This window comes from Chamaea fasciata, unplaced genomic scaffold, assembly GCF_029207755.1.
Source record: "Chamaea fasciata isolate MVZ Bird 193981 ecotype frontalis unplaced genomic scaffold, bChaFas1.0.hap1 SCAF_3, whole genome shotgun sequence".
Lineage (NCBI taxonomy): Eukaryota > Metazoa > Chordata > Aves > Passeriformes > Sylviidae > Chamaea > Chamaea fasciata.
In genome coordinates this window covers 22,429,730-22,448,454 of record NW_027094088.1, presented here as the reverse complement: position 1 = coordinate 22,448,454, position 18,725 = coordinate 22,429,730, and the positions used below count along the sequence as shown (strand labels likewise).

The window sequence follows — 18,725 nt, the reverse complement described above, 5'->3', positions numbered from 1 at the left end:
TTAAAATTGATAGCTCCATCATCATGAAGTAACTAAGTGGAGACAGACAAGACTGCCTCCCAAAGAACACAGGATGGGAAACTAGGAAATGTGTGCTGTAAACTAAAGACCAGAACATGTCTAATGCTGCTATTGGGACAAAGAGACAAGTGAGCAGAGCCTGTCTTTCTACAGTGAGAGGGATGGACACTGCAGTGCAGGGTAAAGGGAAAGGACGGACAGGCAGAGGAGCTCTATGAAGTCCCAAAAGAAAAATAAGATGCATGTAGGATATAACTTTTCCTGTGTTTGTTCCATACCGTAAGTGATTCCTACTGGCTATTCTTTTCAGTTCTGACAAGAAAGGAAATATTTCACCTGCACTACTGGCTCTTTTGTACTGTTGAAAGTTCTTCAGGCAATTAAAAACTCTCAGCACAGGCCAATTACTTCACTATCTGTCTTTTAATAGATGGTTTAACTGATGCAAAGGTAATAGGCTACGCACTGAAGACAAGAAGCAATAATCCATGCATAGCTTCCCTGCCCCTGAAGAAATCGAACGGCATCATACTTCTGAAAATAGGCACTTTGGTACTTTCTAACAGCTCCAAAACTAGTACTGAATTGAGACATGAACACAAAATAAAATGCTGTATTTGGTCACAAGCAGATAAAATCAGACTAGAGATGTGACAGGGAAGAGGACTACTCATTCTGTAATGGTCAATATAGTTTCCTTTCCCTGGGAAAGCTAAGCACAGATCTTTCCTGATTTTTCTCACCATGAACTTTGAAGATCCCCTTTATCCCTCCTCACTACATGCAAATTCCCTGCAGTGTCCTCTCTAACTCCATGAAAGTTGTAAAATGCTTGGCCATGGCAGTTGTAGTTGGCTGCACACCCTCCTTATCACATATTTCACATATCTCACTATGGCAGTACCCCACAAAGCCAGAAACTAAGATGAAATGAGAATTGTTTTAAAGGGAAATGAATCAACCACATACCAACTTTGAAATCATTACTTCCGTGTTTCTATTAAGCAGCCAATGCACAATGGTCTTACTGAACTGTGGCTTTCTAAAAGTAATAAAAACGAAGTACTAAATATATCAAGTATCTACAAAATCACATTTCTTGCAAGTAGCTAATTGTTTCCAAATAAAACTTTTTATTTTTGTTTGTAGATCACTCAGAGAAAATAAATGCACTCCTTTACTACAGATATTTCCCCGGAACACTGCAATTTAATACTAATAATTTAAACTGTAAACAGTTTAAAATTAAGCTCTTCAAAAATGATTCAGAGATATAACTTTACAATGGATTAAAATAAAGGTCATGACTGAAAAATACAAGCCATGAGAAGCAACATACAATTGAAAACAACTAAAGAGGAGAACTTATAAAGCTTAATTTACTATAAAAAAGTACACTTTTACCATGCTAGGTTGAAGACTAATGTCTGACTTTGAAACTTTCAGATAGGCCCAGTCAAAGAAATACAGGGGGAAAAAAACCTTCTCTCATTACCCATTTTACCTGCTGCTGTTAAATACAAGAGGGTATAAAACAAAGCAGCAGCTCACAACGCACTAACAGGTTTCAGCTGAGAAGCAACGAAAAGGTGGGTTCTGTGATCCCACTCCAAATGCAAGGTGAAGAAAAATGAAGTTTGATTTAATCCTTCGACTGATTTACTCCACTGATTTTACCTATCAACCAGCCAGGCTAACAGCTCAACTCCTGCAATTCAGCTGACAGGCAGTGGGTTAATAGTCCGGGAGAGAAGAATCCCTTTGTGCAAGTCCTTCACAGAGCATTTCTGGATTAAAAAGAGAACTGCAAACCACAGAAGTGTGCAGAGAAAGCACTGCCATTACTACAGTTTTTTAGAGAAGAAGAAAACAAACCCTCAAGTCTATAGAATTTTAAGTTCACAGTGTCCCTTTAAATTCAGTGGGGGGAATAAATGCTTATCTTCAATTTTCTCCCCACACAAAGGAGAACCTCTTGCTTTAAGAAATACTTGCACTACTACATAGCTCCACTGCAGCTGGAAACATTGAAATCAAAACCTCAGCTGCATGGCAGCAGAACCACCAACACTGCTTTGCTCCACGGTAAGAAGACAAAAAACAGCTCAGAGACAAGTATTTGTCACTCGAGGGCCTGAGATCCCGCAAACTTTCCTCCACAGCTTCTTTCTACCGCCAGAGCACATTTTTTAAAGACAGCAGTTCTGCGTCTAAAGCCTGGCAATAGTTAGATTTCTGCAAATGTAGTTCAACATAGTAAAAAAACATAAAGGGAGGAAAGAGCAAGAAGGAAATCTTTTTAATGTGCCAAGACAGAAATGACTTTGCCATAAGAGAGACCTCACTTGTGATGTCAGGTTGTGAGCAAAAGACTTCACCAGAAAAGGATGAAAAGTTTACTTGCAATTACATGAGCCCGAAGACAGAAATATTTATCCTTCTCTCATAAAAAGAAGTCCAAGATGTAGAACATGAAGAAAATATTTTATCTGATGAGCTGCAGACTTAGTCTTTTACAAGCTAATCCTTATAGAGCTTAAAGAAGAGAACAGAAGTAATAATTTTTTTCCATATTTTTACTGAACTATTACTAGCTATTCAGAGTTCTCAGAACACTTGGCTACTTTATAATTATGTCCTTAATGTAACAGTCTGCATGCAAGAGATGCTATGAATAAATATTTAAGCACTTCAATTACAGTATGTCACTAGGATGAGCAAAGGACTATTAACCTAACAAAAAATTCAAGATTTATTTTATAGTTTTGAATATACCTGGAAGAATGGCAGTCTAGTGATCTGTGGAACTCCCCAGAAATTAATATGAACAATTTCATTTTACATACTGTATTTTAAAACTTTAAAAATGCTCTGAAATTTTCAGCATCTCTTCTTTGTTATAGTCAGTAGTTTCAAGCAGGGTCATCCCAGAGCACAGGATTGTGTCCAGACAGTTCTTGGATATTTCCAGTGAGGGAGACTCCACAACCTCTCTGGACAATCTGTTCCAGTGCCTGGTCACTGCACTGTAAAAAAGTTCTTCCTCATATTGAAGTGGACTTTTCTGCGCATCAGTTTCTGCACATTGTCCTTGCTCTATTGCCCGGCACCACTGAACAGAGCCTGGTCCATCCTCTGACATCTCCCTTCAGAAACCTATGTAGATTGATGAGGTCCCCTCTCAGTCATTTCTCATCTTTTCCTCCTAAGAGAGATGCTCCAGTCCCTGCATCATCTTGGCAGACCTCCACTGGACCAGCTCCAGTAGTTCCATGTCTCTCCTGTACTGAGGAGCCCAGAACTGTAGACAGCATTCCAGATGTGGCCTCACTAGAGCAGAACTGAGGGGCAGGATCACCACCCCCAACCTGCCGGCAATGCTCTTCCTAATGCACCCCAGGACACCTTTGCCTTCTTGGTACAGGGGCACAGCTAGCTCAAGGACAGCTTGTTGTCCACCAGGACCTCCAGGTCGGTCTTGGCAGAGCTGCTTTCCAGCAGGTTGGCTCCAGGCTGTGCTACTGGTGCACAGGGTTATTTCTCCCCAGGTACAGGACCTGCCTTTTCAGACCCATCCTTAGTTTATTTTCCCTTCTGATCACTTGCACCCATGTGACAAGACTTCATGAAAACCTGTTCCAAGAAGCTGCAGACTGGCAACTCTTAGAACTGGACAGAGCCACCTTCAGTTGATCTCTTGGAAACTCCCAGCAACAAATAAACGGCATTAATGAGGAACAGCCTTCCTCAAAAGCCACCCTGCTATCTAGCAGAAAGAATGTTATTGTTAGGTATTCAGCAGTGACTAATGCCTGACAACCAGGTTTCTATGTTTTAAACATTTCCCCTCCTACTCAAGCATTTATGACTGGCAAGTTGCAATTCGGCTTTACTGTTATTCACAAGTCAAAGCACGTTTCAACTGGAGTAACCATTTACAGCTGTTCAACTCATTTGTCTCTCCTTAACAGACGGGATTCTTTGATAGCTGGTCTTACAAAATGCCAGAACTGATGCCAGATGTTAAATACTACTTAGATGTTTCTTACCCTTCACATAAAGGTTAAAGTATTTACTCTGGAAATTGGTTCTCTACAGTGAAAAAAAAGGAAAACAACAGACTAAGCTAATTATTGTATAGTCAGTCTTTTACACTTACTAAGCATTTATTTTAGGGTCAGAAGGTATTTAAAAACATCTACATAAAATCAGACATATACTACAAGAAACAGAAAAATAGCTTCTCCTAATCCACCCATTCCTTCCAAAATTCCTACCACCAAGGAAGACTTTGTATCTTGTTTTTAATAACACACAAGAGGTACAGATGATGAATAAAAATACAGCACAGAAAAGGAGAGAAAGAAATACATACAATATCATATCTCATTAAACATGGCTTCACTTAACACACTGTCCTTCTTCTACTAAAGAATGTACTCTTCCTAGCAGTAGTATTGTTGATTTCAAGGCTATCACAACATCCATATCTTTAGGTTGTAAACACGTAATTTCAAACCAGATTTTGCTAACAAAACGAGCATCCTTTACAGATAACTTGATTCAGAATTTTACGATGATAAACTGACTGCACTGACAATTTTTCCCTTTTTTTTCCATGAAGAAAAGCACTTGAAATAGAAAATTCAGAGTAGGAGCAGCAGCTGGGGAAAGGAAGGCTGCAAATAAAGGGAGGTTATTCCTGTAATATATGTTAATAAGCCAAGGGTAATTTTAAGATGTCCCAGGCGCCATCTTTATTTTTTTGCCATCAGTCATTTTGCACACCTCTACAACACAAATTTCTTTTTGCTCTCCGTTCTTCTTAGCTTCCATTCCCTCCTTCTGCAGTTTAAAGTCAGATCTGCTCTGTGGACAAGAGCACTTTAGTAGTCCCCTAATACTAATTTAATTTATAATATTTAAATTAATATTAATTTAATTCATTTAATAATCCCCTATTTATCCCCTAAGTCAACCCACTCTCTTACTTCAAATAACCAACAGTCAGAAGTGTTAAAAACAGGAGACAATTGCAACAGAGATGCCCTGGCTCCATCACCTTTCTAACCAACACAAGAACCATGTTTTTCCTAAAGCTCAGCAGTTCCTTTTCGAAATAGGCTCTAGCAATGACTGCTTTTGAATACTGACTTAATTTTCCTGGAGTGCACGTTCAAGACCCCATGGGTACAGCTTACTTGAGTTCTATAATTCACTGGCACAAGAGAGGACGCTTGTGGCTGAAGAGAGAGGGCTCCTTTTACCCATATGTGAATGAGAATCAATAAAACAAAAGCAAAACCTTAGCTCACCTTCAAGGAAGCAAACTTCTTCCACTGACTTAAGCAATACCATTTCAAGAGCTTCAGCATTTCGCAGTTGAATTAGGCAAGCAGTTTATACAATGAAGAAACTTTTAAAATTAACAGATACTGTCAGAATACACAAGCTTATGATCACAGCAGATATTTAAGAAAGAGTTCCAACAGATCTTAAGTATTACAAGAACGTGTCTTGCACTGGACATACCCTCCACATTTTCTGGAGGTCTCAGTTATTTTATGCTGCTCCCACAACTCTGCTTGAAATGTAGAGGCACCCAAGTCCCACAGCTCATAGTTTTGATCATCCAAATCGAAAGCCCAGCTGCAGATGGTGGCTCCTGCTCCCAAGGAGTAGTACAAGTCACAGTGTTTGTAGCCACACAGGTAAATGGGAACTGTGAGATGTGAAGATTGCCACTGATGTCAGCTTTCATGACTACAGCGGGAATGAACTGTAGCAGCTGAGAAGGAACTCCACTGTCTGTTTTGTTGCTTCTATTCTTAGAAAAGCAACTGCAGGACTGAAGAAGGAGATGGGAGTGCTGAAATCCTTTTGAAGTACCTCACGCTCATGAGTCAGAGCACTCGCAGAAGGAGCAAGCTGAACAGCACATTCCTCTCCAGTGACAGATAAAATACATTAACCACCCAGAAGAACATCAATGCATTCATGAACTGATATCCTAATGCTCTAATACCTAATACATACTGCAGATGTTATAATGACCAGCAGAAAAAAAAAAGTTTGTTTGAAGTCTAGAAGAAGTAAAACAATGGGCAAGTCTGGCAAGTTTATATCACCGTTAAAGAATATTTCAAAACAAAAAATCAGCACAAGTCAAGGTTATTAAGGGATACTGCCATCAAATGATCAGGCCTAAAAGTTGAAAATTATGCTGACAAGTTTTAAAGTACGCACACAATAATTACCTAGTTAGAAGCACACTGTCACCAAGGTCCTAAAAAGCAGGTGAACCTGAGCTAAGAGTAAATACACTTCAGATTAACTGCCACCACTTCAGTTTATGTGCAAAGCTGACATCCTGTACCATTTTGGTCATTCCCAGTTACAGTGTGGAAAAAAACAATGTCAACCTATGTTCAAAAATGTCTAGTTCCAACATGAAATAAAGACTCAATTTACAGGACTATCTTTAAGATTACCTCAACTCAAAAAAAGGATGTAAGCTAAACATGAACTTTTCCTGGTCCAAAGCCTCTCAACACTGGGGATGACCAAAAAGTTGTAACACCGTAAGTGACAGAAGCAAAGAATCATATTCTCATAAAACAAACACCAAAGAGATCCTGAATAGAAGGATCTCATCTAAGTTGTTACAGAGTGCAAAGACAAAATTTGCAGCTTACTAAGACTGCACAATGGAAAGAAACCTCATTTGACAATCATTGACCACAAGACCTATCATATGGATATGTCCCATGCAATTTTGGTCCAGAATGTTTTATTACTCCTAAAAGAGAGAGTACTGATTTGAAAATTTTAAGAGACAACCAAGACATACAATTTTTTATTTTTACCACTCTGCACTTTGTGATTCAAGTCCAAGGCCAGTGGCAAGGATGGAAACATCACAGACTCTCATCACAAAGGTCAGCACTTGTTTAACTAGACCAGTTGTCAGACAAGGGTGTGGGTCCTGTATTTCAGTCTCTCTGTCCACAGGAAAAATGTTTACAAGTGAAAAAGGATTCTCACCAATTAAGTACATGACTTTAAATACTGAATCCACATAATAATTTTCCATTGTTTTAAAATTCAAGATTCAAATTTTCAGAGTTTCACCCGTAACACTGATGTCTACTTTTAACAAGAGACAGATATGATGTTGGACTACCCTAAGCTGGTATCTTAGAAGTCTTTTTCAGTGTACTGTACATTGAAACTACAGTAATTTAACTATGTTACAATGCAAAATATATCCTAATCTCAAAACAAACCTATCTCTAAGACTGCTTTATAAAAAATAGCCTGGCTTTTCTAGAATTAAAAGAAGTTACTTTGAAAGCAGCAATTCTGTAATACAACACCACTACAACATTTCCAGCATGCTTTTTTGCAAAAGGTGAAGCACTACAGAGGAGCAAGAGAGGAGGGAAGAGTGTTGGTTTTGTCTGGAAAAAAAAACATACCAGTGTTGCTGGGTAAGAAAAATATGCTACAAATACAAAGCTTCCTATTATTGTCATCCTTATCACCCTTTCAAGCAAATAACAGTTGGCTGAGGCTCTGTATTTTTAATAACTTGATCCCAGCAGGTTACTACAGTACTTTACCTATACTCATCTGCCCCATCACTAAGGAAGCAGGAACAGAGCAGATAAGCAGGTCCGACTCAGCAAACGCTAACAGGCAGCAATAAAAGTGCTATGGTGCTTTTGTCTTTATTTTCCCATTAAAAACTACTGTTATCTTATTAAAAATACCCATCTGCTGCATGAGCTGGAGAACTTGTTCCCTCCTGGATTCAAGTCAGAAAATACCATATGGACTTCATGCTCAGTATATAAAGTGGGGGGAAGAGGGAAGAAGTGGGATGCTTGGAGTGATGGTGCTTGTCTTCCCAAGTAAACACTTGTGTGATGGAGCCCTGCTTTCCCTGGGGATGGCTGAATACCTCTCTGCCATGGGGAAGTAGAAAAAGACTTCCTTGTTATGCTTTGCTTGTGAGCCCAGCTTTCGCTTTCCCTATTAAACTGCCTTTGCTTCAACCCATGGGTTTTCTCACTTTTACTTTCAATTCTCTGCCGGGTCCTGCTGGTGGAGGAGCGACCCAGCAGCTGTGTGAGGCCTGGGGGGTGGCTGGGGTTAAACCACAACAAAGAGCCACTGACACGATGAAGGGACCAGAGCACCCTTCATAGGAGGAGAGGCTGAGGGAGCTGGGACTGCTCAGCCTGAAGGAAAAAGGCTTCAGAAGGAAAACTGTACCCAGGGGTCAGTTCCTGACGGGGACACAGAAAGAGGCGTAAAGATGACTTAGCCAGACTCCCTGCAGTGTCCAGCGACAGGTTGAGAGGTAATAGGGACAAACAAAAAAGATAAAGGATATCCCACTTCAATACAAGGCAAAAAACCAAAAAAAACACACCCAAAAAAAACAAAACAAAAAAAAAACCAAAAACCCACAAACAAAACAAGCAACAACCCAGCAACCAAACTACCAAAACATTTTAGTATAGTATGTTTCCAGGTTGCACAATGAGGTTGTGAAATGTCCATCCTTGGAGTGGTTCAAATCCTGACAGGACATGAACCTGTGCAACCTGTTCTAAATGACCTTGCTTTGAGCCAGGGGTTTAGCTATATGATCCTCAGAAGTCCTTTCCAACCTGAACAACTCAGCCCGACACCAGGAGGAAAAACACAGTGTTAACAGAACTCTCTCTTAGTGGGTATGTACAGCTACAACAAAACCTACAACTTCATTCTGCAGCATGAAAAGGAACAGCTTTTACAGTCTCAGAGCACACGGTGCAAATAAAAACTGACAACTTCTTCTGTCCTACTGCTGCAGAACTGCAGCAAAGACATAAATCTAAAAGACAGTTCAAACCTTAATATGAAAGAAGCAGAGTATGATTAATCTGGGATCATCAAACTCAGGCAAAAAAGTGGGACCAACCCCAGAAGCTTGAGACAACAATGCGTTTTAGCCAGAATAAGCCATTGTGTTCACTGCTAGGAAGTCTTGATGTCTTCATCTGGAGATCTTCATTTAGATATTTTTATCTCTAGCTGTATCAGGGAAAAGTGAACTCCTCTACTGAGACTTTTTTCTGCATGACAAACGTAACAGATGCAAGCAGCGAGATTGAAACTGAGCTACTTTAAGTTACCTGAACACCAAGATATTCAAATTACTACTTAATACTCAGATACTGCTAGTGACACCTACTCAAACACAAAACTTAAAAGCAATAACAAGTAAACAAAAAAACCCAACATGTAAAGTTGGAACGCCCCAATTGTTTCCCTTATTATCTTTATTCAAGATATTTATCTAAAATAGTTACCTAAGTTGCTCTTACACTTCAGAAGCAGAAGAGAGTCACTGCAACATCATGGGACAATCTGTGCTGGTGAAAAAAAAACAAACTAGAAGGAGCAAGCCAGCACAATCAGGGCTATCAGAAGATGGCATGATGGGGCAGCAAGCACCAGTGGAACCAGGATAATCGTTACAGAACTGTGGTTTGCTACACTGGAAGACCTGCTGGGCAAGTCTGGTTGGCCCAACAAGAAAAGCATAACCAGTACAAGTCTCCCAGGTTACCTTCAAAATTGCTGTGAATTTCTTTTTGAAACAAGCTTGCTAGGCATGTTGTGGTCTCTAAAGCACACCAAGTGTAGAGTTTTGTTCCTTCAAAGAACATGCTTTGAACATGCTAAAAACCTGCAACCTCCCCACTCTTCTAAGTTTATGTACAAGAGAACGTTAAACATCCTTGGTACAAATTTTTTGCAGCCACGTGTCACAGAGACTACAGAGCCACTATTAAGGCAGAGATAGGGTGACAGCTGCTTAATTTTTAGTGGCTTTGGAATTGTTTGGGGAAAGTAAATCAAAGAAAATATTTTTTCCCTAAGAAAGCAATCGGAAAGCACACCCTTTGTCACAGTTAAAGTACTGCATCTTAGCAATTACCTGAGCTGTCTTTGCAGAATCAACTGACTAGACAGCAGAAATTACCCAGAGGCAGTACCAAAAACAGCAATACCATTACTACAGTTTCCTTTTGAGTCACTAGCAATGGTATGCATTACTAATTTGATCCTGCAGCTTGTCTTTCCAGATGTGAAACTCCCTGTGATGCCAAAAAGACTCATTCATAAGATACTTCACTTGCCTTAATTGTTGAGGTGGCTGAAAAAGTACAGCTATCACATCATCCAGCCTTAAAAAGCGAATAGATACAGGACTAAAGCAGTCAGACAAAACCCTACCAGGTTCCAGGTGAGACAGTGCCCAGAAAAGAGAGGTTTTCAGTCTGAGAATAAAGGGATACATTCCAGATTGTGTCATCAATACCAAAAAATAGTATATCCAAACCAAATGGGTGAAAAATCCCATTAGGATAATGGTCTACACAGAACAAATGATTTGTGAAATTGCAGGCCTGTTTCCTCCAGACAGAGAACTCTCTCAAAGTGGGGGAAAGGCTGAAACTTGCTTTGCAGCCTCAGCTGTTCACTCTGAGAATCCTGATGTTAACTGGTCAGCCTAGAACAAGTTGGCCAAAACTAATACTCAACAAGTCACCGTACAGGAACACAGCACTCCCACAGCCTCCATTCAACTGTTCAGCTGCTTCTGCAGAGGTGCAATGCTGCAGGGCTCTGTTAGGGATCAAATTTTCTTCTTTATGTGGCAGAAACAGGGTCTGCACTCTGTAGTCCAGAATAATATAAATAATGGGGAAACTGAACAAAGACTAACTGAAAAAAAAATGCACTTGCAAGGCAAAAGCAAAGCTTTAAATAAATAATTTGGAAAAATCTGTAATGTTGTTTCAAGAAGAAAATAAAACATGAGTAGAGTCTGATGCCTATAAAGAAATAAAGATAAGAATTATCTATTATCATAGATAGGTAAATAGGTGTATGCAATCCACACTAGATTTTTCTGCTTTTGAAGTGGACAGATTCGAGTCCTGGTTGCTTCTGGGAGCAATACCTAAGACTTGAAGGAATTTATTACAGAAATTTAAAGTATATTCACTGATAACTGTTGAGGTGCTCAAAATCAAATCCTGATAAAAGACTGCACAAAATTTTCATTGTTACTTAAGAGGGAGCAAGCTCTACCACTACAAAGTTCTGCAAAAATTGCTGGTTTATTCTTTACGGAAAAAAAAAAAAAAAAAAAAGGAATTGAGGTATTTCGAAAGCCACAGCTCCAGCCATACAGAAAATTCTGCTCTCACTTAATCTAGATCCTCCAGTCAGCCCAGCTGAAATTAGGGCTTTAAAGAGCACATTAACTGGTGGCAGACAGCAACGAACCTGCCCAGGAAGACATGGCCATTTCCTCTCCTTTTAAGATTTGAAGATTGCAAGCTTCCAATATAATAACAAGGAAACCAGGGCAACTTGAAGCTTTTCAGATGTTTTTCCCAAAAACACAGCTGTAGAAATGACATGACATATGCAGCAATTTTCCAACAAATATCCCAAGGCCATGCTATACCAAGTCTTTCTGGGGACAGTTGAAGAACTCAGTCAAATTTACTTATTATGTACTGCATGAGGGACTGGAGAGAGTGGCCAGCAATGACAAGATACTTACTGTAAGTCTCATTCACATTTTTCACTGAAAGTTTTAAGTTACTGTACAATTTGGGACCACAAACTTTTCAGAGCACTACACAAGAGACTCTTTGAGGTAAAAGGCATGCAGAACGCAGAAGATTGCCACTGGGTTGCAAGAAGAGAGAAAGCAATTTCTCATTGGAAAGTGATAAAAAACAGCTACTCTAGTGCACTTTTTTTACATAACAGTTAGAGAGGTAATTCATCAAGGGCTTTCGGAATCTCTGAAGCACCATGAAAATCTCTGAAGTGCCTTGAGGTTTATGAAATATGGGAACCGGAAAACTGCAATCAGACTGGAAGTGAGCAAACGTAGTCTTTTCTTTATATAAGATATTCTTTCAGGAACTTGCCTGAAACTCTAAGTGAGCTTGCATTCATCTCTCCCTACATACAAACCCTAATTAATAGCATGGTGAAAAGGCCTGATCAGCCCCCAAGCATTCAACTGCCTAGCTCTGAATGGCACCACTGGGACCAGGTGCAGGCAAGGGTTGCAGCAAGAGGGTACACATCAAGAAAAGTTACCTGAGTGACAACAGTTAAGGACTAAGACTGTGCTTTTCAAAATAAAAAATATGTTAAAAAAAAAAAAACAAACCTAATTACACTACTAAGCAAGGAAACCATTTTCTCAGTGTTCAAATCAACACTGGGCTCAGAAAAACATGGTATTTCATCTATCCTTTAAATAAGTAATATCGATTAAATGCAAACAAACAAAAGCAGATCTTAATCTGCTTTTCCTCCTCAGGGAAGCAAACTGCATAACTTTAATCACTGGCTGAAGGTCCAAGTCAAGAAAACAACACTATTGCTGGAAGTCAAGATTCTAACTGTGGTAAGACCACCCCTATATCCCAGCTCTGATGACTACCTTCTGTTTACCTAAACCAAGCTGACACCTTGCACTTACCTCTTCATATTTTCCAGTTCTTGCCTAAGTTACCACAACAAGACATGATGATGTCTTGTTATACAGCCGATGTTTTTCAGCCCAGATCATTTTCCAGCACTAAAAATCCCCACACAAAAGTAGAGCCAGATGTATTTGGAAAAATCTTTACTTTTAGATGACCTTGGTTAAATAGGCTACATGGGAAAGGCAAAAGGCCCTTCTGTGAATTTATTTGTTGTCTCCTTACAGTGACCTCAGAACTGAGGAGCCTGTCTCCACTTGAAGGACACTGACCATTTAAATCTCTTCAACTCACTCAGGTCTGGACAGACAAAACAGCTCCTGAGCGCCTGAATGATCACAAGAACACCGAGAACGGAGATGAAGCATAATCTGAAAATCAATATCCTCCAGCCATAAAACTGGCTGCTAATCAACAGCTGCAGCATTGCTCTCTTCTCCACCCACACACCCCTGTGCCATCCTCCAGATCCAGTGGGATAGCGTGGCCATATACCACAGAACACACCCAGGCACTGGACATTCTCAAGCTGCAGCTTGAGAATGCAGTGGAGGGGGACACCTAAAAATGAATGGCCTGCAAAGAATCCAAAAAATAACTGGATACAGATGCAACAAAGAAGGATAAGCCTTTTAAGAGACGCTTTAAATGTTTCCACCATTATGTTCAAAGGACTTTGTTATTTTTAGCATGGATGAAAAGTTTTTTTAGCCTTTACAACAAGGAAATGTTTACAACATGTTATACCATGAACAAGAACTGTGAAAACACTGCCCCTTGCACTTGTTAGATACCAGGTTTATTTTTTCCATACAATCGATTTTATAAAGGGGAAACAATGTTCAGTTACCACAAATATAATGAAATCATTTAATCATAAACCACGTAGAAGCTAATGACGCAAATAAATATGATAGCAAATTCCTATATTTAGTTTTGTGTTTCTGTTTATGCAAATTCTATTATTAAAACAAGAGGCCACAGAAAGTTTGAAAAGCATGCTGAATTGTCTATGACACCAGTTCTAGCTGGGAACTTAAGTATTACTTTTGTTGGTATTACACAACAAATGACTCAAGAGAACAAAACCTCTTATTAAATTTGCCCCAGGTTATCCTATACCAGTTCAGCAACTTTTAAGAATTAACTGCGTGGCCAGGTTTCAGGTTGACAGTAAGCAGAAGCCCATCATAACATCAGAGGAACTACCTTAAACGGCATAGTCAGGCTATCACAAATTAAGTAATTAGCAGTAAAAAACAGTGTCTCTCATTCTATTATTCTAGCTGATGTACCTCAAAGCAGCAGCAGAAAGTTTACTGTTCCTAATTTTACAGAAGTTTAGCTCCCTGGCATCTGTTACAATTACAAAACAAATAATCCTCTTACACGGGCTGACAACTGTAAGAAGTACCTTGAACTTGTGGCCAACAGACACTACTTGGAATTTCAGTAGCACTCTTTACTAGCATAAAATGGTCACTCCCTGGAAACAAATTTATTCAAACATTCTGAGAGGACGATTCCAATACCTATCCTTCATCCTCAGTGCACAGACCAGTATTGAATGCACCTTTCTATGAAATATCCAGGCTCAAATTGTGAAACATGTTGCTGCAATGACAGTAACTGAGGATTCTCTTTCTCCCTCTTTTCACTCCTTACATTAAAAAAAGAATTCCACAGCTCAAAAAAAAAATTCTATAGATTTGGAACAAATGGTGAAAATGACACAAGAAAAATGCTGGGGAACAAAAAAAGAAAAAGAACAGACTTCAGAGTACTTCAATTAAAAACTACTTCAGTGCAGAGCAGTTTCTCTGGAGAGCTCCCATAAAGGAGTTGAACAAGTGAGTTGTGAAAGAGACTGTGGAAATGGGCTTCTCCATTTCAAATACAGAAGGATGCCACAAATGAAAGAAGATAGGATGACTCTCAAATTTCTACTTTACAATTAAATGATTAATTTGAATACTTGTTAGTCTGTGGGTAGCAATGGGCACTGTAAGCACTTTAAATGCAACTTGTTATGATGTGTGGCTACTAGTGCCTTGGCTTACTCTACTCCTGAAACTCTTGCCAAAAGTCTTACAAATTACTTTTTCTTCAAACAAAAATAAAACTAGGGAAAAAAAAAATCAGGCTACAGAAGTCTAGCACTCCCACAAGGTAAGGGCTTTGGTTAATACCATTCAAACATTGAATTCTACCTATCCAACCAAATCCTCCATACTTTGCTCAAAGAAGCTCAGATCAAACCCAGTGAGTGACCAGACAAACAGATTTACCACACAGTTCTTGCAAAGTATCAGGAAAGGGTGATAATGGGACTGGAAAAGAAAGGAGGAGCCCACCTGCTAGGGTTCCCTCCCACAGCAGCCACCCAAAACAACCCTTTGCCTTCCTACACTGATGCAGTGACACCACCCGTGGTTACACCAACTCAGCTCTGCATTTTGGCTTTTAAAGTTCAGTAGGACGTTAGAACAAATCATAAAATGTAGGCAATAAAGGGAAAAAAAGGATATGTTTCAGTATTTTCTCCCTGCGAAAGAGAGGAGGAACAGAATTGCTCCTCCAGCCTGCAGAAATCTCATCAAACTCCAGACACCCAACACAGGCACTAAATGATCTTGAGTGTTTTGAGACGTGTTAACCACGACAACAGAATTACCTGGGCAAAGACCTGGCTGTTGTCCTGTTCCCTTCCTCTGTTACTACATTAGAAGATCAAAGTATTAGGTTTGATAATACAAACAGAAGAGCTCCAAATACAAAAAATATTCATCTGTTCAATTTCATGTCATTCACTCCATGCAAGAGGTTTAACAGACATTTATATTAACCATGCCTGCATCTGGAAACATTTTTACAAATGTAAACTGAACCTCAGAGGTCCTTCATTCTCTATTAATGTATACACAGGCTATGGTTCTATTTATTTCCAAGTAATGCTGTTGACAGGCGCAACAACTGGATTTCATGCCAGAGAAAACCACAGGAAATAAAAATGGGTAAGAAAGAAGAATGCATTTGGAAAGCAAACTGGCAGCTATCAGAGCTGGACATTTGCCAGGGCATCTGTATATATTTATGCATATCAAAATAGGACAGGTTCAGGTACAAAACTCAAGAGGCTACACTTCTAATGTGATGCTTTCAAGGGTGATGCAACAGTCGTCCAGAACCCTTCCTGACAGATTCTCATGCTGCTTACAACCCACACCATTGCTCTCTCCCAGGTTTTCCCAAATATACTCAAATATACCTTGACCTTCATGTTTATACATGTCCCTGGGTCAGATTCACAACTGATTATTTCATTGACCTGCCTACAGTAATCTGAACATCACTGCTCTTTCTTGAGAGTTTGATGTGGTTTTAAGAGGAAAATTAACAATATCCTAGCCAAAATCGGGATGGAGTTTCAGTCAGGTTGATGTCCTCCCAGTCCTATTTTAGAAGGCTACGTGAACTTCTGTCTAATATAGAGTGGAAGGTACTAAAAGCTCAATATATTAAGTTCTTTTACCAGTTAGCCTTTTTCCTAATATTAAGAGTAAAGACTTTTCTGCATATGCCTTTTGGATCTAAAAGAAGCAAGGTGTACTAAACCCCACAGGAGAGGATGTTGCTTCCAGCACCATCTGCCACTGCCAGGTTAGTGTGTTGCTCCAGAAGCAGAAGTAACAGATGATGATTTCCCAAAAACCCACTGTCTAACCTCCTTCTCCTCAACAGGATGGACAAGATATGCTGGCACTGTGGCAAACCCTGAATCACTGATGCATTGTTTGAACAAGCAGCACATGTCAAACAAGACGTACAATGGCTGAGTGTGCCGGCACTACCCTCAGCTGAGGCACAAACTCGGGTCTCTCTCCTCCGTTCAGCTGTCAATTTTCACAAAACTCATGAGAACACAATTATGCCTGAAATCTGAACCATCTGGCCAATTGCAGACAGATTTGCAAGGAAGCAAATCAAAAATGTGGGAGAGGTGAGAGAAAAGAATAGCTTTTAAACAAGTAGCTTAATCTCATCAGGAAACTCTACTCAAACATGGTCGCATTTATCTATATGGGTAATAAATGCCCAAGTCATAAAATTACATTAAAATGGTGTTCGATGGCCCACCTTAAACACCACACTCAAACACAACTGATGCTTATATTAACCAAAAGTATGTGTTCTTAATATTGACAGGGTTTTTTCTCCCCCAGTTCTGGCAAGCAAACACAGACACTACAGACTTACAGAAACTCCACCTGCTTATAACTATGGGATGCTAGAGAATGAATTAAACTAAATGTTAAGAGAAGTCAGACAAAGCTCTACCTTCTGCCACCAAAAAACCCCCAAATCCACAAGCACTCATGCCACTGTCCTAAAGAGTCAATTTTCCTGAACTCATGTCCTCCCAAACAGCAGCAGCTCTGCCCCTTGCTCTTAGAACACCATTTCTATTTTTAGTTCCACGTAAGTGAGAAGCAGTAATAAACCTATTCATCTTTCCTCTCCTCCTTTACTTAAATGATAAAACCAAGGTGAGTCTCTAAGCTATGAACTATTAAGCTCCTTAAAAAGAGACAAATCCTCACCCCTTAAGGGGTAACAAGTTTTATGGTTATGTTGTATGAATCAAAAGAAGCAACACCATAAGCATTATCTGGTAAAGCATTTGTGAAAAGGTATAATGGAAGCACTTAAGAAAAGAATTAAACATAACCTCCAGGTACTGCTGTCTTATTAAATCTCATAGACTTGCAATGTTCTACCTTTTAATGGGGACACTAAAAATTCCCTTCTCCTTTACAGAGAGTCAAGGAGATGGAATCTTTTTTATTCTGCCCAGGAAACAGAATCACTGAGTTGCCCAGTTTGGTTCCATCTTGAGTTCAGCTGTGAGTAAAATGGTTCTGGTTTGATTTCAGTCTGCACTAAAGAAGCTGATGGCCCTCTTAGAGAGGTCTTAATTCCTCAATAGCTTCGAACAACGGAGACAAAACTACTGAACTGTGAAGGTGAACCGGTATTTTTTCAGTATTAACCTCCATTCTGTTCTTCACATACTTTGTAACAGAAGGTATAGTTGTTCATTGGGACAAAACTTTCCCTAAGCTCTCCACCATGATACTCATCTATTTCCTAAACTGCTACTTTATTTAAATGTTTATTTCTTTATATTGTTCGACACCAAACAACTTCTGCATTGTGTTGGCTATTCATGCAGCTTAAGTACTTTTGAAGGTTTCTAAAATTGCCTCTGTAGATGACAAATTCAAATAGTACACAAACAAAACTTCAGAGAAACCCCATTGCTGAGCCTGTACCAGGACCACTGGTCTCCTTATTTCTTTATGAACTAGTTTTCAGTTTATCCTAGTCCTTTGTTCTCACCCTAAGCTTAGTTTTCTTTTTTTTGGCAGAAGACACTTTTCCAGTCTAAACAACATCAACCAGTTAAGAAAATAGTAAGAAAAGATGAAGAAGTCTACTTCAACAGCATTCACATACTAAAGCCCTATCCTGCATAGGACTGCTCTTGAATTGAGGACATAAGCAGTAGTTTAAAAAACACACTAAAGCTGGCGCTGCCACCAAAAGATGCATTTCCTTTCTCTTTGCTGTTTGTACTTACCTTCTCTCACCCTGCCCACAAAAGGAACTGGGACCGTGTCTTCTACCTCACCCAGCAAAAAAAAAAAAAAGGGTGGATGGGTCGTTTTAGCATGGACCAGAGCTGGCTGTGATCCAGATCACCTCAAATAATTACATACTTGCCCAATGAAACTGAAGCAGTGGTAGGATGAGTCTGAAAGGCTGGGGCTGGCTTTCTTCTGTGGCATTCCCTGCTTGAAATGCTTTGTGGGGGGAGAGGAAAAACACTAAACAGCCTCATACACAGAATCCCTCACTGGTGTCATGGAACATTTTTGAGAACGCAAACATATTAGCTTTATTTATTTCAGTAAGTGCACACACAAGTGGCTGGACTATTATTTGAGTTGTGCTGGCTGCAGGAGCAGTGCAATTCCGTACCTGTGTAATCATGCATTTGACACATCATCCCCAGCATCAGAGTTTACATCCCACTGCAACAAACACAAGGAGATTACATATCTT

General features: G+C 39.6%; 1 protein-coding gene across 3 annotated transcripts in view; it reads right to left on the bottom strand.

The window, feature by feature from the left end:
- Positions 1-18,725, bottom strand: part of LPGAT1 (lysophosphatidylglycerol acyltransferase 1) — a 60,456-nt gene that overhangs the window by 33,839 nt on the left and 7,892 nt on the right. The window lies entirely within an intron of this gene.